Below are 19334 nucleotides of genomic sequence, written 5' to 3'. Positions count from 1 at the left end.
CCAACTAGGTTGGTTCGTATTTGTTTTCGACCGACGCGGTCGGATTTTTACCAGCTATGCATCGTAATACGGCGGTTGGAGAGGTCTTGTCGAGTCAGTCTGAATGTTTGCGAGGACGAGTCGGTCGGACGGTCTTTCCGACTGACATCGTAATGAGGCCCCATATATTTGTCAAAATATTAATGAAAACATTTTAAGAGAAAAAAATATCGGAAAATAAATATCATGACACACAAATATTGTGATGAACAAATATCGTTGACAAGAATATAGTTTTCTGAGGTAATTAAAATTGATTTAAATGTATGTGTAACTGTTGTTTATAAGTTTTTTTTTACTATAGCTTATAATTGTAAGTGATTTGAAATACATTTATTTAAATTTTATAGTAATTTGTTTTATCATAGTGGGTTGTTGGCTTTATAGGGGGATAGGGTTGGAAGTTTATTTGTTAATAAATAATTGTGACTTTAATGCATTTTATTTATTTTGATTATTTATTATGTACATTATGTAATATTGATTTATCAATGTATTAATGCTTTCTAGTATTTAATTTTTAATAAAGTAAAATATGGATTACTGATTTATTTTACTGACATTTTATTTACAGGATGCTAGGTTTGTAGGGGTATAGGGTAGAAGGTTAATTATATAATAATTAATTATTATTTGTAATTGAACTATCGAACTGAATTATTAAGTATTTATATCATGGAATACTTATTTATTTTAATTATAGGTTAGTTGCTGGCTGCTAGGTTAGTAGAGGTTTAGGCTGGGAAGGTGATCAAGTAATAATAAAAAAATAATGATTCATTGCTAATTATTTAATTGTTTTTATATATGTCATTTATAAAAAATAATTAATAATTATTTTTGGGACTAATAATTATTTTAACCGATTAATTGTTTTCTATTACATATATGTTGCATGTTAATTAATATTTTTTATATTAGGAGTTTAATAATTGTTCTACATTCATGGTGTTATATTTAATGTGTTTGAAGTGAAGTACTTTCTCCTAATCTTGTGTGCACTGCAGTAAAAACAGTAAAATGGACCTCTTTGCAGTTTAACACTACCCCTACTGTTGTGCCTGCTGGAGTGGAAATAGTAATTTTCACCCTTCGAAATCCAACACTTTTCCTACTGTTGCACAGACTGGAGTTCAAAAAGTAAATGTTACCCCTTCAATGTGCATCACTTTTCATATTGTTGTGCTGTTTGGAGTGGGAATAGTAAATGTCACCCCTCTGAAACCCAACATTTTTCCTACTGTTGCACAGTTGGAGTGGGAACAGTACATTTTACCCCTCTGAAGTCAAATGCTTTCACTACTTTTGCCATGCTGGAGTGGGAATAGTAAATTTTACTGCTCTGAAATCCACTGCTTTCTCTACTATTAGTCTGTTTGGAGTGAGAATAGTACATTTTATTCCCTTGAAAACCCAACGCTTTCCCTACTGTTGCACAGACTGGAGTGCAAAAAGTAAATTTGACCCCTTCAATGTGCATCACTTTTCTATTGTGCTGTTTGGAGTGCGAATAGCAAATGTCACCCCTGTGAACCCCAACGCTTTTCCTACTGTTGCACAGTGGGAGTGGGAACAGTACATTTTACCCCTCTGAAGTCAAATGCTTTCACTACTTTTGCCATGCTAGAATGGGAATAGTAAATTGTACTGCTCCGAAATCCACTGCTTTCTCTACTGTTAGTCTGTTTGGAGTGAGAATAGTAAATTTTACTCCCTTGAAAACCCAACGCTTTCCCTACTGTTGCACAGACTGGAGTGTAAATAGTACATTTTACCCCTCCTGAAGTCCATCACTTTCCTTACCGTTGCATAAACTAGAGTGGGAATATAATATTCTTAGATTCAAATAGTGTTCATAATGTTAGTTGAATAAAATTAATAGCATAAATTGAAAAAAAGAAAATTGAACATTTGACGGACAGGCTACTTATCCACAGATGTGGAGCAGAACCCTAATGGTATGCAGGCAGTGGAAGATGATGGGCTGAGCTTGTCACTGAGAGCACCTCCCCACTCTGTTTTCCTGACTCACCTGTGAGTGCAGTGGGTCCTGCGATGATTTAGCGGTATTGTTAATGCCGCACTACACCCCCATCCTTTGCTTGCATCCTCTGCACCTCAGTATTCAGATCCCTGCAGTTCATGTGCCAGCTCTTCTAGTAGGGCCACAGCAGTTTTCTGACCCTAGTTTGGTTTTGTTGCTCGGCTCCATTCTGCTCTTTTGGAGGTGGAGGCTGAGCTCTGCGACCCCGGGTCATGGAGACTGCACGCTCTGGTGCATCCTGTGGAAGTTGTGGCGCCCGCACCACGACACAGGAGCGGGCTGACATTGTAATGGAGCTGGTTGCCGGACTTGTCCCCCCCAGAGTTGTAGGGACTGCAGGGGCTAGTGCAAGAGGCTTCATTGTTCTGACGACCAATTTTGAAGCTGCACTGGTCCAGGTCTGCCATCAGCCTGCTTCAAGCATCTCCTATGGAGATGACAACAACAGGATGTGATTCCCACTTGGTAGACAGAGTAATTGGCACCCACCACTAGAGGCTCATCTAGCCCCCTACTGATCTGATGCCAGTATCATGCAACACTGTTGCAGAACCCCCGCAAAGAGTCCTGAACAGATGCAAAGAAGCATATTACTACTGCTACTACTGAGGTGGCACTAGATCAGCAGTTCAGAGATACTGAGGCACCTGGACACACTGGCCGAATTGTGAGTACTCAGGAGGGGACCCGCCCAAGTATCCTAGCTTCGGGTTCAGGCACTGTTACTCCGCCTAATTGCAATCAGATGGCTATGTCACCACACTGCTCTTCACTCAATCAACCGGAGTTAGTCTTACCCATATGAGCAATCACTCTTACTTAGCTACTTGTGCATCTTCTGCTGTAACAGGTACAGGTGGGACCCCTTGGAATGACGTCATCCCACACCACAGTCTCGCATCGGGATGTATGTCGTTACAACGCACACTTTTACAACGCATGCACTTACAACGCATTTTTTACAATGCAAAATCCATTACAACGCATTGCATTACAACGCATGACACTACAACGCATTTTTAAAAACTACCTTTACAACGCATTCCATTACAACGCATACTACCTTTACAACGCATACCATTACAACGCATAATGTTAAATTGCATTTAAGGTAAGTATTAGATAGTATAGGGGTAAAAATTACTTAATAAGTGTTGGATAGTATAGGGGTAAAAATTACTATTCTAACTCCAGGGGGTGCAACAGTAGGGAAAGTGTTGGATAGTATAGGGGTAAAAATTACTATTCTAACTCCAGGGGGTGCAACAGTAGGGTAAGTGTTGGATAGTATAGGGGTAAAAATTACTATTCTAACTCCAGGGGGTGCAACAGTAGGGAAAGTGTTGGATAGTATAGGGGTAACAATTACTATTCTAACTCCAGGGGGTGCAACAGTAGGGAAAGTGTTGGATAGTATAGGGGTAAAAATTACTATTCTAACTCCAGGGGGTGCAACAGTAGGGAAAGTGTTGGATAGTATAGGGGTAAAAATTACTATTCTAACTCCAGGGGGTGCAACAGTAGGGTAAGTGTTGGATAGTATAGGGGTAAAAATTACTATTCTAACTCCAGGGGGTGCAACAGTAGGGTAAGTGTTGGATAGTATAGGGGTAAAAATTACTATTCTAACTCCAGGGGGTGCAACAGTAGGGTAAGTGTTGGATAGTATAGGGGTAAAAATTACTATTCTAACTCCAGGGGGTGCAACAGTAGGGTAAGTGTTGGATAGTATAGGGGTAAAAATTACTATTCTAACTCCAGGGGGTGCAACTGTAGGGTAAGTGTTGGATAGTGTAGTGTAATATTATGCGTTGTAATGGTATGCGTTGTAAAGGTAGTATGCGTTGTAATGGAATGCGTTGTAAAGGTAGTTTTTAAAAATGCGTTGTAGTGTCATGCGTTGTAATGCAATGCGTTGTAATGGATTTTGCGTTGTAAAAAATGCGTTGTAAGTGTAGTGCGTTGTAAAAGTTGCGTTGTAAAGGTTGTTCCCCCTCGCATCGCAGCGGATGTCGAGTCGACACCGATCGATGGAGCCATCTTCGACATTCGTCGGTATCAATGTGGCGCCATCTCGACGTCATTTGATGCCGGAGACATCCTTTGCTACTCCTTATCAAATGGAGGACGAGGCCCCTGGAGGTTCACCTTCCCCAGCGTTGTTTGAGCATTCTTCAGAGCATGTTGATGTGGAACACTTGCAGGCCCTTGGTCGACCTCGGGCTGAAGGGCCTTTGGCTTTTCGTGGACTTGTTAGCCTGCAACTGTCCCCTAACTATGATTTGCTGTCACCCTCTAGAATGGCTACGGAGGCTAGTGCAGCGTTTGTAACGGTCATTCGCAAAGCTGCTGCTATTTTACAGTTCCAGCCTTCTTCTATCTCCTTGCCCTCCGATCCCTTGTTGGATTTGCTCCACCAGGGCAACGTGGAGGGTGAGCCCTTGCTGCCTTTTGGTGGGTCGTTGTACGGCATTCTTCTAGGGACCTGGGCGAGGCCCTCGTGGGGGGATTTGATGGACTGAGCTGTCGCACATCACCGCCCGGCTCCAAATGACCCAGTCTGTTTGTCCCTACACCCTAGGGCTCAAGGGCTAGTAATCCAGACAGCCTCCGCTTCGCTGCCTTTGTCCTCAGCTCCGATTCTTCCACCCAATAGGGAGTCTTGATGGTTGGAGACGTGGTCTGCAAATTGTTGGGTCTATGAGCTTGGCACTCCGGTCCTTGAACACGTTCTGAATGTTTACACAGGCTACGTTTGAGCGCTTCCTACCCTCCCTTTCGGAAGGCCCCCGGGCAGACCTGAGTTGGATGGCCGTGAGCTGGCAACATTTTCAATTCGGTCTGCCATGGACACCACTGATTCCGTGGGTCGGGCTATGGCCAGGTCAGTTTCTTTGCGTTGCCGTGCTTGGCTGCGTGATGGCAGTTTTTCTGAAAATGTTCAGGAGTGTCTTCGGGACTTGCCCTTTGATGGGGCCCATCTTTTTGACAGTCACGCTGACTCAGCGGTTCAGCTTCTCATGTCTGGTTTTCAGTGAGTGGCATTGTTTCTAGACCCTTGTTGTGGACTTATTGTCTTGATTTGTATTGGTTGCAGTATTGTCACTACTTTTTTCTGGTGTCAGTCGGTGGGTTCAAGCTATTATTTCAAAGACGGACTGTACAGGTAAACAGCTGTTTCTGCCATTATTTTCGATTCCTTTGTCTTAAGAGCTAGTCTCAAGATGTGCCCCCCTTTTTATAGGGACGTGACATACCCTATGTGGGATATTTGTTTGTTATTGTACAGCCATTCTAACTTGCCACAGGCAGTGTCTCCCTAGGTGGTATGAGTACAACGCTCCAGGAAGGGTTCCTCCTGGGTGGTACAGGTCCTTCCTGAGGATTCGGCAAGGTCCTTTTAGGTTTGTTATCCTTCTATGGGGAGTTTTACTCTAGTTCCTGCTAAAGTTGTGTAACAAATGATAAGCTCCACTTGCCGTTGTGGAATTTCGTCTTTGGGCAAGCCCACAAGTGTAGAATAGCTCTCTTTGGAGCTTCTATGTTTGCATTTTACCTTTGGTCAATAGTTTTTCCTGCCACTGAGAATGCAGACCTCGCCAGACTACTGTTGGCTTTATGTCCCATCTGGTTCTGACAGCGGGCTCACGTATGCTACCTTTTTTCTTGTCCTTGGCTATCTTTTCAAGATGTGTTTGCGCCATTTTGCCTACGTTGCCTGTCTTCGCTGTAAGTCAGTGTCTCTTGTGAGCATGTTGGTCTGTTCCACTTCAGGGACAGTTTCTTTTCGTTTTCATTTCTGGCACAGTGTGTTAAAACACACCAGGTATGTTGATAGGCACGCAGTGCTTGCTGGTCCAACTTTTGCCACAGCATTGCCTGCGTTTGATTCTTGTGGCATTGTCTATTCCTTACTCTCTGGTGTTAGGAAGGGCTTCTATCGGGGTCTTCCCTCATGGTTCAGACCCTGTCTGGTTTTTTCCTTGTCGGCAGTTGGTTCTACGCCGAACATGTTTGTGGTGCACATTGTTTTGTGCTTTATTTTTCATGCTTACTCCCAGACAAGGGCTCAGGTCGCTCTGCTCATAGCTTCTGCCAGATTTATCCTTAGAAGTCTCTCTATCAGAAATGCTCCTTGTCCTTTCTACACCTGTTTCAGGTTATATATGTATGTATAAACCTATATATCCATATATACCTATATTTCTAGGTCTGTTTCTATGTTGACAAATGTTATGTCCTACTATGGTTCACCCTGGTGCCATTGGTGCCTGTCGTGCGGGCTGCTGGACTTGTCTTGGCATGCTCTTCGAGTATCCCTTGCCTTTCATTAGCCCCTTCGGTGCTCACGACGGCCTGGAGCCGTCATGAGTCACAGTGGGGCTGTGCTCATGACTGCTCCCGGCCGTCGTGACACTCACCCACAGGGGAAGCGCTTGCGTTCCCCCGTGGAATATCGATCATCATGCCTGCACCGGGGAAGCCCTTCCCCTGCCTCCACCCGCCCCCCTCCACGTCATCAATGACGTCAGCGCGCAAGGCACGTTGACGTCATTGAGGGTTTACCTATGTTTCCCTTCGCGTTGGAAGCCATTTGTTTCCAGCGCTTTGGGACCCAAAGAGGTGAGTTTTTTGCCGTGGAGGGTGGGGGGGTATTTTTGAAAAGGCATCGGAAGAAAGGATGTCTTTTTGAAAAGCATTCCTTCTGCACGATCGCGCCTGGGGCGCGATCGTGCAGCAGGAATGCTTGTTTTTTTTTTTAAGCCCAAATTGTGTAGGGAGCGGCCCCTTGGGCAAGGGTCGCTCCCCTTGGGGGAGAAAAATATGTAGTTGGGTCTGCCCCCCTTGAAGGGGGGCAGATCATTATTAATTTATTTTAAAGAAAGGTGTGTGTGTCGGGGAGCGACCCCTTGGGCAAGGGTCGCTCCCCTTGGGGGAGCAATTTGTTTAGTTGGGTCTGCCCCCCTTAGCAGATCTGATTTAAAAAAAAAAATAATAATAAGTAGGTGTGTGCCCACTAGGCCACCAGGGATGTTTTTTCTTTTTGTAAATGCTCTTTTGTGTCGGGGAGCGCCCCTTGGGCAAGGGTCGCTTCCTTTGGGAGAGCAATTTGTTTAAGTGGGTCTGCCCCCTGTGCCCACTAGGCCACCAGGAATTTTTTTTAAATTAAATTATGTTTTTGGGGAGCGGCCCCTTAGGCAAGGGGGCAGATCGGCCTTGTGAGTCGAGGCCCATCCGCCCCCAAGGGGGGCAGAAGCCATTAGACACCAGGAATTGTTTTAGTGTTGTTGGGGGGCGGCCCCTTGGGCAAGGGTCGCTCCCCTTGGGGGAGCAATATGTTTTTGGGGAGAGGCCCCTTCGGCAAGGGCCGCTCCCCTTTGGGGAGCATTTATTTGGGCCGTTACTGACCCCTTGGAAGGGCAGATCGACCCAAATAAACAATTAATTTTATTGTATGCCCACTTGGCCACCAGGGATTGTTTTTGTGTTGTTGGGAGCAGCCCCTTGGGCAAGGGTCGTTCTCCTTTATCTGGTATTTATTGTGGTCGTTTTTGCCCCTTTGGGGGCTGATCGGCCATATGTTTTCAGGCCCATCTGTCCCCTAGGGGGGCAGAAGCCAGTAGACACCAGGGCTTTTTAAATGTTGGTGTTGGGGAGTGACCCCTTGTGAGGGTGAATTTTTTGGCTATTTCTGCTCCCTGTGAGGACAGATCGGCCTTATTCTTTTAGGCCCACCTACCACCTTTGCTTGGCTGGTGGATAGTATGTGGACTAGTGCATTATTTGCATATGTGATTGTAATGTTTTATTTCTCCTTTTTATTCTAGTGTAAAGCTTTTGATTCCTGTTTGCGGTTTCGGCAGTGGTTGTTCTGCAGTTTTGCGTAGTTGCATTTTTTCGGTAAGAAAAACGTTTTTGTTGTATTTACTCCAAATGAATATTATTGTCATGCATGAATGAATTTTTTTGTAAGTGGTGTCATAATGGCAGCATATTTAGTTAGTGTTTTGAGCATGAAATTCTTTGTGATGTGTTTTGCATTCTCATGTGTAATTTTCTTTTCTTTTTCTTTTTTTAGTGGGATATTGTTGATCCTTACTGTGTTTGTGCAGAGTAGGTGGTGGTGAGTCTAGCTGCTTCTGGCAAGTGAGTGGTATCGTATTGGAGTATATAGGTCTTTCTGATAAAGACTCATTTTGTCTATTACTTATTTTACAAAGTGTTTGTTGTTGTTTACTTGTTTGATAAGTTACCCTTATTGTAAGGATTATGGCTAGCCGTAGAATGACTGCTCAGCAGGTTGTTGGTATGCTGCTTGAATCTTCCTCTGAGCAGGATTATGAGACTGACAGTGCGTCTGAGGGAGAGGAGGGAGGGGAAGATTTAGGCAGTGAGTTTTCTCTCCACATGGAATCATCCGATGATGAAGATACTCTCAGTGCGGATGAAGGTACTCTCAGTGCGGATCAAGTGCCTGTTTTAGAGGGGGACACTGATGTGCCGATGGTGCAGAAAGAGACATTGGTATTGCAGCCTGAGGCTGCAAGGCTTCCTACTGGAAGTGCTGGACTCTGGGTTGATCCAAACATGGTGCAGCTGGTGTTGCCTGCCTTTAGTGTGGATGCAGGGTGTAGAGTGGATTGCAAATTATTTTTGCCTATACAGTTCTTTCAGTTGTTTATGGCTGATGTATTTTTGGCTGAGATTGTTGAGCAGACTATTTTGTATGCTGAATACTTTTTGAGGGACCACAGTGCCACACTTAAGCCCCACTCTAGAGCTACCCGGTGGACTCCCACAAATCTGGGTGAGATAAAGAAGTTTTTGGGTTTGACTTTTTTGATGGGCTTGATAAGGAAGCCATCCATGGCTTCATATTGGTCTACCAGTCCCTTGATGGCAACGGCCATATTTCCTGCGATTATGACCCGTGATCGGTATTTACTTTTGCTTCAGATGCTGCATTTTGTTGATAATACTTTGGCGTTGCCACGAGATCACCCTGACTGTGACCGTCTTTTTAAGATTCGGCCTGTTCTTGATCACTTTGTAGATCGATTTCCAGAGATCTATACTCCAGGGAAAGAAATATCTATTGATGAGTCTTTGGTCCTGTTCAAGGGCAGTTTGGTTTTTAGGCAGTACATCCCTAGCAAGAGGGCACGTTATGGAATGAAACGGTATATGTTGTCTGAAAGTAGGACAGGATATGTTGTTAATTTCCGTGTGTACACTGGTAGGGATTCCACTATTGACCCCCCTGGTTGTCCATCCACTTTTGGAGTTTCAGAGAAAATTGTGTGGGATCTTGCTAGAGGACTGTTTAACAGAGGCCACCATTTGTACCTTGATAACTTCTACACTGCTGTGCAATTGTTTAAGGAATTGTTCAAAGTGAACACTTTTGCTTGTGGCACAATCTGCTCTAACTGTAAAGGTTATCCAAAAGAGCTTGTTTCCAAAAAACTTCAGAGGGGACAGTGCAGTTCCTTGCGTAGTGATGAACTACTAGCTGTGAAATTTGTGGTCAGGAGGGATGTGTACATGCTGACTACCATCCATGATGAGAGTACTTCACCTGTGGCTGTTTGGGGTCAGTTTGCTGAAGTACGCAAACCTGTGTGCATTTTAGACTACAATAAGCACATGGGTGGTGTTGATAGAGTAGATCAAAGGTTGGAACCTTACACTGCTATTCGTAAGGCGTATATTTGGTACAAAAAGTTGGCCATCCATCTCTTCAATTTAGCAACTTTCAATGCTTTTGTTGTGTACAAGGAGTGTTCTCCTGAGTCAAAGTTGATTTTTGTTCAGTTTCAGCAGTCTGTGATAGGCAGCCTTGTTGTTGTGGAACAGGTAAGTGTTCCTAGAGCTGGAGTTGTGGAGGATGTGGCTAGATTGAAAGATCGCCACTTTCCTGATTTAATTCCTCCCACGCCCAAAAAAACAATCCCTGTAAGAGATGTAGAGTCTGCTTGCGAAGAGGTGTCCGGAAGGAGAGTCATATGCACTGTGCCGATTGTCCTTCTAATCCTGGGCTGTGTGTGCCCTTATGTTTCAGATTGTATCACACTAAAAAGAGTTTTTGGGAGCAACCGTGAGTCTAATAGTGTACTGCCTGGTCTGTATGGTTTGATATAGTTGTTCAGTTTCACGTTTGACAATAGAATGATGTCTTTAGTTACTGCTGTTGTTTTTGTAGTTATAGTTTGGTATCTATTTGCAATTGGTTTGTGTTTTCTTCCTTGTTTAAAAAAAATTTATGACGGTGTGTGTGAACTGGCGGTTGGCTGGCGGTGTGCGTGGACTGGTAGTTGGCTGGTGGTGTGTGTGGGCTGGCGCTTGGCTGGCGGTGAGTAGAGTGGCGCTTGGTTGGCAGTGTGCGTGGACTGGCTCTTGGCTGGCAGTGTGCGTGGACTGGCGCTTGGCTGGCGTTGTTGACTGGCGCTTGGCTGGCAGTGTGTGTGGATGGGGGCTTGGCTGGCGGTGTACATGGACTGGCTCTTGGCTGGCAGTGTGCGTAGACTGGTGCTTGGCTGGCGGTGAGTGGGCTGGCGCTTGGCTGGCGGTGAGCGTGGATTGGCGCTTGGCTGGTGGTGTGTTTGGACTGGCGCTTGGCTGGCGGTGTGTTTGGACTGGCGCTCGGCTGGCGATGTGTGAGTAGTGACTAGCTGCTGGTCACTACACACACTGCTAGCCAAACGCCACTCCACGCAATCCGTGAGCTGGTGTGGTTGCTGTGTCAGGAATGTGGGCCTGTGAAAGTGATGGGCCCTGTCTGCTGGTGTGAGTGTTGTAATGTGCTGGACCCGCAGCTGGCGGTGTGAATGGTTTTGTATGTGTCTCACGTGTGAAAGGTGTATGAATGGCCTGTAAAGAGGTTGGTGCCTTGTCGTGGCTTTACAACTCACGAGCTGTGAGTTAATGGTTCAGTTTCTCGTCCTTTCAATTATTAACAGTGCATTTCTTTTTTGTGAAATCTCTGCTTAATACAACTATATGTACTGAACCATCGCTCACCCACGTGCCAAATCCAACCACTATGTAGGTGTGCTTGAGGAATAGGTGGTTGTGTAGTAATTTGTTTCTTTTCTGTTTTTGTCAAGCAGGGTGTACCTTGTCCCTTTTTGTGAATGTTGTAATGTGTTGGTTTTTTACCTGGTGGTGTGAACGGTCTTATGTGTATCATTTTACTCGGGAGACTCAGGGGAGCGCTGTGGGGTAGGACATTTTTGCCGGCACGGTGATTCCACACAAAAATATGTGGAAAATGTGTTTTTTTTCAGCTAAATTTGAGGTTTGCATGGCATTCTTGATAGGAAAACGTTGGGAGATCCACGTAAGCCATACCTCATTGGACTCCCCCGGGTGTCTAGTTTTCAGAAATGTGTGGGTTTGGTAGGTTTCCCCAGATGGCCGCCGAGCCCAGAGCCAAAGACTCAAGGGACACCCCTTGCAAAACCAGGTTGGTTTGTGATAGGTAATTTTGATGTCGCCTCAATAGGTTTTGGGCCTTTGCCTGTCGCGGGTCCTTTTACCCACCCACCCAAGTGAGGTACCATTTGTATCGGGAGACCTGGGGGAACGCTGGGTGTGAGGAAATTTGTGGATCCATGCAGATTCCAGAACTTTCCACCACAGAAATGTGGGGAAAATATGTTTTTTGGACAGTTTTTTAGGTTTGCAAGGGATTCTGGCTAACAGAACCTGGTGAAAGGCGGTCAAGTCACCCCATCCTGGATTCCCCTGGGTGTCTAGTTTTCAAAAATGTATAGGTTTGCTAGGTTGCCCTAGGTGCCGACAGAGCTAGGGTTCAAAAACTACAGTTAGGCACTTTGCCAAAAAAGGGTCATTTTTCACTCTGAAATTGAGGTGTGTCCACGTTGCGTTTTGTGCCGTTTCCTGTCGCAGGCACTAGGCCTACCCACACAAGTGAGGTATCATTTTTCTCGTAAGACTTTGGGGGACGCGGGGTGGGTGGAAATTTGTGGATCCATGCAGATTCCAGAACTTTCCACCACACAAATGTGAGGAAAATGTGTTTTTTTGGACAATTTTTTAGGTTTGCAAGGGATTCTGGGTAAAGGGAACCTGGTGGGAACCAGTCACGTCACCCCATCCTGGATTCCCCTGGGTGTCTAGTTTTAAAAAATGGATAGGTTTGCTAGGTTTCCCTAGGTGCCGGCAGAGCTAGGGTTAAAAAACGACAGCGAGGCACTTTGCCAAAAAAGGGTCATTTTTCACTATGAAATTGGGGTGTGTCCACGTTGCGTTTTGCGCCGTTTCCTGTCGCGGGCACTAGGCCTACCCACACAATTGAGGTACCATTTTTCTCGGAAGACTTTGGGGAACGCGGGGTGGGTGGAAATTTGTGGATCCACGCAAATTCCAGAACTTTCCACCACACAAATGTGAGGAAAATGTGTTTTTTTGGTTTGCAAGGGATTCTGGGTAACAGAACCTGGTGGGAACCAGTCAAGTCACCCCATCCTGGATTCCGCTGGATGTCTAGTTTTCAAAAATGTATAGGTTTGCTAGGTTTCCCCAGGTGCCGGCAGAGCTAGGGTTCATAAACTACAGCTAGGCACTTTGCAAAAAAAAGGGTAATTTTTCATTGTGAAAATGTGGTGTGTAAATGTTGGGTTTTGAGCCGTTTCCTGTTGTGGGCACTATGCCTACCCACACAAGTGAGGTACCATTTTTATCGGGAGACTTAGGGTAATTCAGATTTGTAAAGCAGCTGTTTTTACCTATTGACTTTCGATGCATTTCTTCCCTCCAAATGAAAGACATTGTGTAAAAAAGAAGTCATTTGGAAAAATGACCCATAATTCTCACGCTGTTATGAGTGTTCCCGATTTCGGAAATGTGCAAATATCTACTGTTTCTAAACTCTATATTTTGTTCCCATTTCAGAAATACATGGGTTCCTTCATACCGATTTTTCCATATACACATTTTACCACAATAATTGCTATATACCCGGTACATAATAAAAAGCCATTGCAAATTGCTGCTCAGTTTTTGGCTCTGGGTTCGCGGTGAACCTACAAGTCATATATATCCCCACAACCAGTAAGGTCCAGCGGATGTAACGGTATATTGCTTTCAAACAGCTGTCATAATTAGAAGAAGTTACAGGAGAAAACGTTGACACAAAAGACTGTTTTTTTCAACTAGTTTTCAATTTTTCCTATATTTAACTGTTAGTTTCTATAAAGTAACCTTGATGGATCTACACAAATGATCCCTTGCTGAATTCAGAATGTCGTCTACTTTTCTAAAATGTTTAGCTTTCCAGGATCCATTATTGCTTTCATACCCATTTCTACCATTAACTGGAAGGAGGTTGAAAGCACAAAAAATAGCAAAAATAGGCCATGTCCCAGAAAAATGCCAAAACTGTGTAAGAAATGTTGGTTTTCTGACAAAAGTCTATCATTCCCTAAAAGCTAGGAAAATGGTGATTTCAGTCCCACAAACCCTTTTTTGATCCCATTTGCTGGGAAAAACCCAGACGCTTTCATTGCAGCACTTTTTTCCCATTTTTCCCAAAAATAAAAAAAGTTAGCTGTATTTTGGCTAATTTCTGGGCCCCCTCCAGGGGAATCCACAAACCCTGGGTACCTTTAGAATCCCCATGATGTTGGAAGAAAAGGACGCAAATTTGGCGTAGATACCTTATGTGGTCAAAAATTTACTGGGACCTAAGCACGCAATACTGCAAATAGCCCAAAAAAGGCGGGGAAAAGGCCTAGCAGCGAAGGGGTTAAAAAAAGCAACAACTTTTTATATATATGTAACGAAGCGAAGTTTCAAAGAAGAATCTTGACGGAAGGTCAAAATTCCAAGCAGCGCGCCAGGACTCTGGGACCGATTCCCTAGGGAACCGCTGAGGACTTGCCGCGAGTGTAACTGCCACACACGGAGGGAGAGGACTACGCCTCTCACACTGCCTGCCTGATCCCTGTCGCGCCCGGAGGCGCATACATACCAGTGCGGCTCCCGCTTCGCGGGAACCGCTGAGGACTTGCCGCGAGTGTAACTGCCACACACGGAGGGAGAGGACTACGCCTCCCACACTGCCTGCCTGATCCCAGTCGTGCCCAGAGGCGCATAAATACCAGCGCGGCTCCCGCTTTGCGGGATGCGCGCAGACGCGCGCCGAGCGAAGCCCGGGCAAAGGGTGGGCCGTCTGTGGCCAGAGGAGGCCGGGCCGGGCCACCCCCCTAACTCTTACTAGTCTCGTAAGACGCTTTGTGATATTGAGCTGATGAGCTAATGCTAACCAATTGTAGCTTATTATCCTTTGCTAAGCTTACTGGTGTGTACTACTCGAAATGACTGGGAAAGGGAAGCATACAGGCAGTGTCCGGTACATTAGATCAGTTCATAACTAGGGCTGTCTCGGTCCTAGAACATGAAATTGCTATAACTGAGCGGCGCCTTTCTACTGAGCCTATGTATGCTAGACGCTCATCTATTGGGTCATTAGCATTAGCAAAATCCCCTATCAGGCCAGTAGGGTGTGGTTTCAGTGACTTGTCTCAGCAGGGGGATGTTGAGGCTAGCCCTATTACCTTCCCGGACAGTATGAAGAACATGGAGTCCTTTGGGGAGGCTGCTTCTATAATCGAGGGCTCTTCAAAGTCCGAGGTAGCCTATCCCCAGACAAGGGCTAGTGAAAAAGCAAAAAGATCGACCAACCCGAAGAGGAAAAGAGAAGGGGATACTCAAGGTGGGAGACAGTCGAAAATACCCAACATTTTGAAAAATACATCCAAAGTGCCTAGTGTTGTAATAGCTGACGATTGTCTGGTTCTGGGCGAGGCAAATAAACGTCTTTCTGACCAGTCACAACCAGGAGAAATGATCCCCCAGATTGAACAGGTGGTATGATCATTAATACTCCCCCTTTTAGAAAGGGTAAAACTGGTTAATGAAAGAATTGAACGCCTAGAACAAACGATCCTTGATCATTTTTGCTCATTAAAAAATGTCATAAAATTAGTAACAAAAGATAGAGTAAAATCCAACTCTATGCCCCCTGACGCATCTATGATTCCTGCACCTACTCCTACTGTTGATCCTGTTGCGATACCTAAGGTCATTTTAGGAACTGACCCACACAAGGGTTTAGCCAATGTTAACCAAAACAATCTTGGGGCAGGCCAAAAAAGCAACGATTCTGGGGGTAACACTAACAAGGTTATTTTAGGTACTGACCAACACAAGGGTTTAGCCAATGCTAATCAAAACTATCTAGGGGCAGGTCAAAAAAGCAATGATTTTGGGGGTAACATTAACAAGGAAAATAAGAAAGCGAGAGAAGATGTAAACAGAGAGATCTATGATAAATCCATTAAACCTCCCATGGCCCATATCCATCTTCCTCCAGATTCCCTTCCTTATGTTGCTGTATTAACTGGTGTCCCCGAATTAAAAGGCGACAAATCCGAATCCTACCATGAACTTAAAAATAAAGTGACATTTTGGTTAAACAAGAACAGACCAACCCCCAACAACATGAACGGGAAGATCTTATTTGTTAGAAGGGTCAGCTGGGTGGGATCCAGACCAAAAGATGTTCTGGGTGACTGCATTATTGTTCATTTTAAAGATAGGCGCATAGTGCGCCTTATCTGTGATTGTGCATTCCCTGGGGACTGGGCGGGGATTGGGGTGCAGGACCCAAGTTATTTTTATAGTTCAGCCCCTAATACAGATGGAAGAACTAGACAGGACTGGGCCAGGAGAGGAGTCAATTCTGGGTTTATCATTCCCCCCTTTGATTATCACAATGGCTGGTGTAATTTAGTTGACTTGGCCTGACCGGCGACAGAGGGACCGAATTTAACTGCTTCTAGGGATGCTACTACAGTGGGAGTTGTGCCCTTGGGCGGAGTAGATATAGCCCATCCTGCATTACCTAGGACGCCTAATTTAAAAAGGGTCCCAAATTTAAATTTGAACAGGTAGAACCACCAGAGGCAATATGAAGCAAGTTCCAATATCTCCTATCAGGTTAAAAAGTCTGGATCGGGTGCGGGCACAATGATTTCTTGGAATATTGCTGGCCTGAAGGCAAAAATGGATTCTCCTGAATGGGCTGATTTCATCGGTAATTTCGATGTCTGCCTTTTTCAGGAGACCTGGTCCTGTGAGCCTCAGCTCTTGCTGGGATACCTGAATTTTCATGTTCCAGCAATAAAGGGACCTAAAGGGCGCCCTATGGGTGGTTTAACAATCTGGGCTCGCCAAGATTTATTCTTGACGGTTAGTGAGATATCCACAGGGTCCCCTGATATCCAATTAGTCAGGCTATCTCTGGGCCCTTTGGGCGATCTGGATATTTACAATCTGTATCTTAGAGGGACTAAGGGGACAAGGTCACGGGTCCTGGCTAATTTAGACTCCCTTTTAGACCAGCACTCGAGTGAGAGGGGAGTGCTCGTCGCGGCGGATTTGAATGTAACTTTTGAACCCTTTTTGGATCCAGACTCTGATTGGGTCTTGATCCTGAGGAAGATCAGTTTTGGGGTATACCTCGCACCAATTAAAAGGTGGTCAGAGGCTGTAGTCCAGGTCAATGCTCTTTGTTACGAGCGAGGACTGAGGGCACGACGCCGGGTGACAAGATAGGGGCCAACACATTTGATAATGGCCTCTATAAAAGTAGGATTGATTATGCCCTTTGTAGCATGAAGTTATGGCAATCTGTAAAAGACATGGTGGTCGAATTAAGAGTTGAGAGCGGCCATAATCCTATATGTGTAACGCATTGGTGGTGGAAGAGTGGCCAAACAGATGAAGGGGTGGCGGAATTTAAGCCACCTGAAGTTGTCCCCTCTAATGATATGCGCAGGCTTAAGTGGCGCGATGTCAAGACTAATGACAAGGCCATTACCAACATTGATAAAGAGTTAGTCAAAGTTATATTGGAACTCAAGGGTGCTTTGGCCACTGAGGCAGGTAATGTACTAGCCACTGGATTTCACGAAACCTTTTTTGAGGGTATATGTTAGTATTTTCTGAAACCAGCCAGAAAAGACAAAAAGGCCCCACCTAAGCGGTTACGATGGTATGATGGCGATTGTAGGAGAGCCAGAGCTGATTTGGCTGCAGCCCTTTCCAGTGGACATAATGATCGCATCCGAAAGGCTAGACAAATATATAAAAAATGTATAGGGCAGGCTAAAAAGAAATGGGATGAGCTTTATTGGCTAGATTTGAAGGGAGCATGCTATGCCAGGGACTGAAGATTATTTTGGAATATTATTAAGTGGGATAGAGGAGGCCTGCCTGATAGACCCTCTAACCATGTTACACAAGAGGAATGGCTAAAATATTTCAAACCGCAATATGCATGTAATCTCAAATCCAATCCCACTTGGGAGAAGACTTATGTTTTTTATTCCCAAGGTCCTTTTTGCAGTGAAGATGCCTTAATGGCCCTGGGTTCTGTTGCAAGTGGGCGAGCTCCGGGACCAGATGGGGTCCCACCTGATGTCTTTCTCCACAATAAAGTCTGTTGGAACAAGTACATCACTCTATTGGCAAATGCCGTGGCTGAAGGTGCGCCAGCCCCCAAATCGTGGGGGGGTGCAGTTATAATTCCAGTGTTTAAGAAGGGAGATAAGGCACTCCCAGGCAACTACAGGCCAATCAGTCTGATAGACTCAATTCAGATGGTTATAGGGAGGATGGTTTTGAACCAGGTACTAGAATGGATTGAAGATAATAAGATCCTGTCCCCTTTCCAAGCTGGCTTTCGTAAGCTAACCAGTACAGTGGACCAGGTTTTTCGTTTCGTTCAACTCCACTGGAAGGTAGTTACCTTGGGAAAAGGCAGTCTCTATGCCGCTTTCGTGGACTTCAGAGCTGCCTTTGATCTTGTGCCCAGTCTACGGTTGTGGGCAGTGCTAGAAAAATTAGGGCTCCCGTAGAAATCTTGACCCTGGTAATGAGGCTACACGAGGCTAATTTTGCCAAAATACAGTGGGGAGGCCCTGGTGATGTTACTCCTGAGTACCCGGTAGAGCGTGGTGTGCGCCAAGGCTGTACCATGGCCCCCACGCTCTTTTCGTTATACATCAACGGGATAGTAGAATGTATGATGAGGGTCAACACAGACGCCCCAAAATTGGCTGGAGTTTCTACTCCAATATTGATGTTTGCGAACGATACGCTGATCGTATCAAAAACGCCGAGTGGCCTGCAAAGAGCTTTGATAGTGTTCGAAGATTTTTGTTCTGGTCATGGTTTGGAGGTAAACGTGGCTAAAACGAAACTTATGGTTTTTAACCCACACACAAGCTTTAGAGGGAAAAAGTTTTTTATGAATGGGCAACCACTAGAAATGGTTAACAACTTTGTTTATTTAGGTATGCTTGTAGCAAAAGATAACAAATGGAGTAAGCACATAGAGATGGCTGCCCTGAAATTCAGACAAATATCGGGAGCCTTAACTAGGGAGCACAAAAAATCTTTTACTAAACCAATAAAACCAGTGCTCCAAGTTTACGAGGCTAAGGCCCTAAGTTCCGCGCCGTATGGGGCAGAGCTATGAGGGTTTGACCAGTTAGCTTCTTTAACTATAGCTGAAAATAAATTTTTCCGCAGCATAACTGGTCTTCCCCAGAGTACCCCTTTGGTTCCTCTAAGATACGAACTAGGTAGGAAGGCCATTAGGGATATAGCAAGACTTCGTCCGGTTTTATATTGGCGGAGACTCTGGACCACTCCGGAGCTTTCCCTTTATGCCAAAGGTCTCATGGACGTTATAAAATTAGATGTGTTCCACAAGATCGGATGGTTGAGGAACCTCCATGAGACCTTGATTGATCTGGGTATGGAGGGGCTGTGGAGTGATCCAGTGGCTGCTCTGTTCCCTTCAAAGAGATCTCTGAAAATTATATATTGGGAAAGAGTTGAATATCATGTATGGAGCAGAGCAAATTCCTCGGGGATGACTGGTTGTTATCTGGAGGCAAAAGTTATACCCGCTCTAGAACCGTACTGGGACTTGGTTACTAAACCTGGCGATAGGAAACTTTATTTTCAGTTTAGAACTGGTTCTTTGCCACTCAGGTCTCTCACAGGAAGATGGTCTAGTGCACGCGAGGAAATATGTCCCGTTTGTGGGTCATCAGCAGAATCAACTGCCCACTTTCTGTTTGTTTGCCCCGTATTTGCTACCCCAAGACGAGTCTGGTTGACTCCTATGTGCAAGACTTTAGGCACTAGGAGC

This window comes from Triturus cristatus, chromosome 11, assembly GCF_964204655.1.
Source record: "Triturus cristatus chromosome 11, aTriCri1.1, whole genome shotgun sequence".
In the NCBI taxonomy this organism is placed as follows: Eukaryota; Metazoa; Chordata; class Amphibia; order Caudata; family Salamandridae; genus Triturus; species Triturus cristatus.
This window is presented reverse-complemented; position numbering follows the sequence as displayed.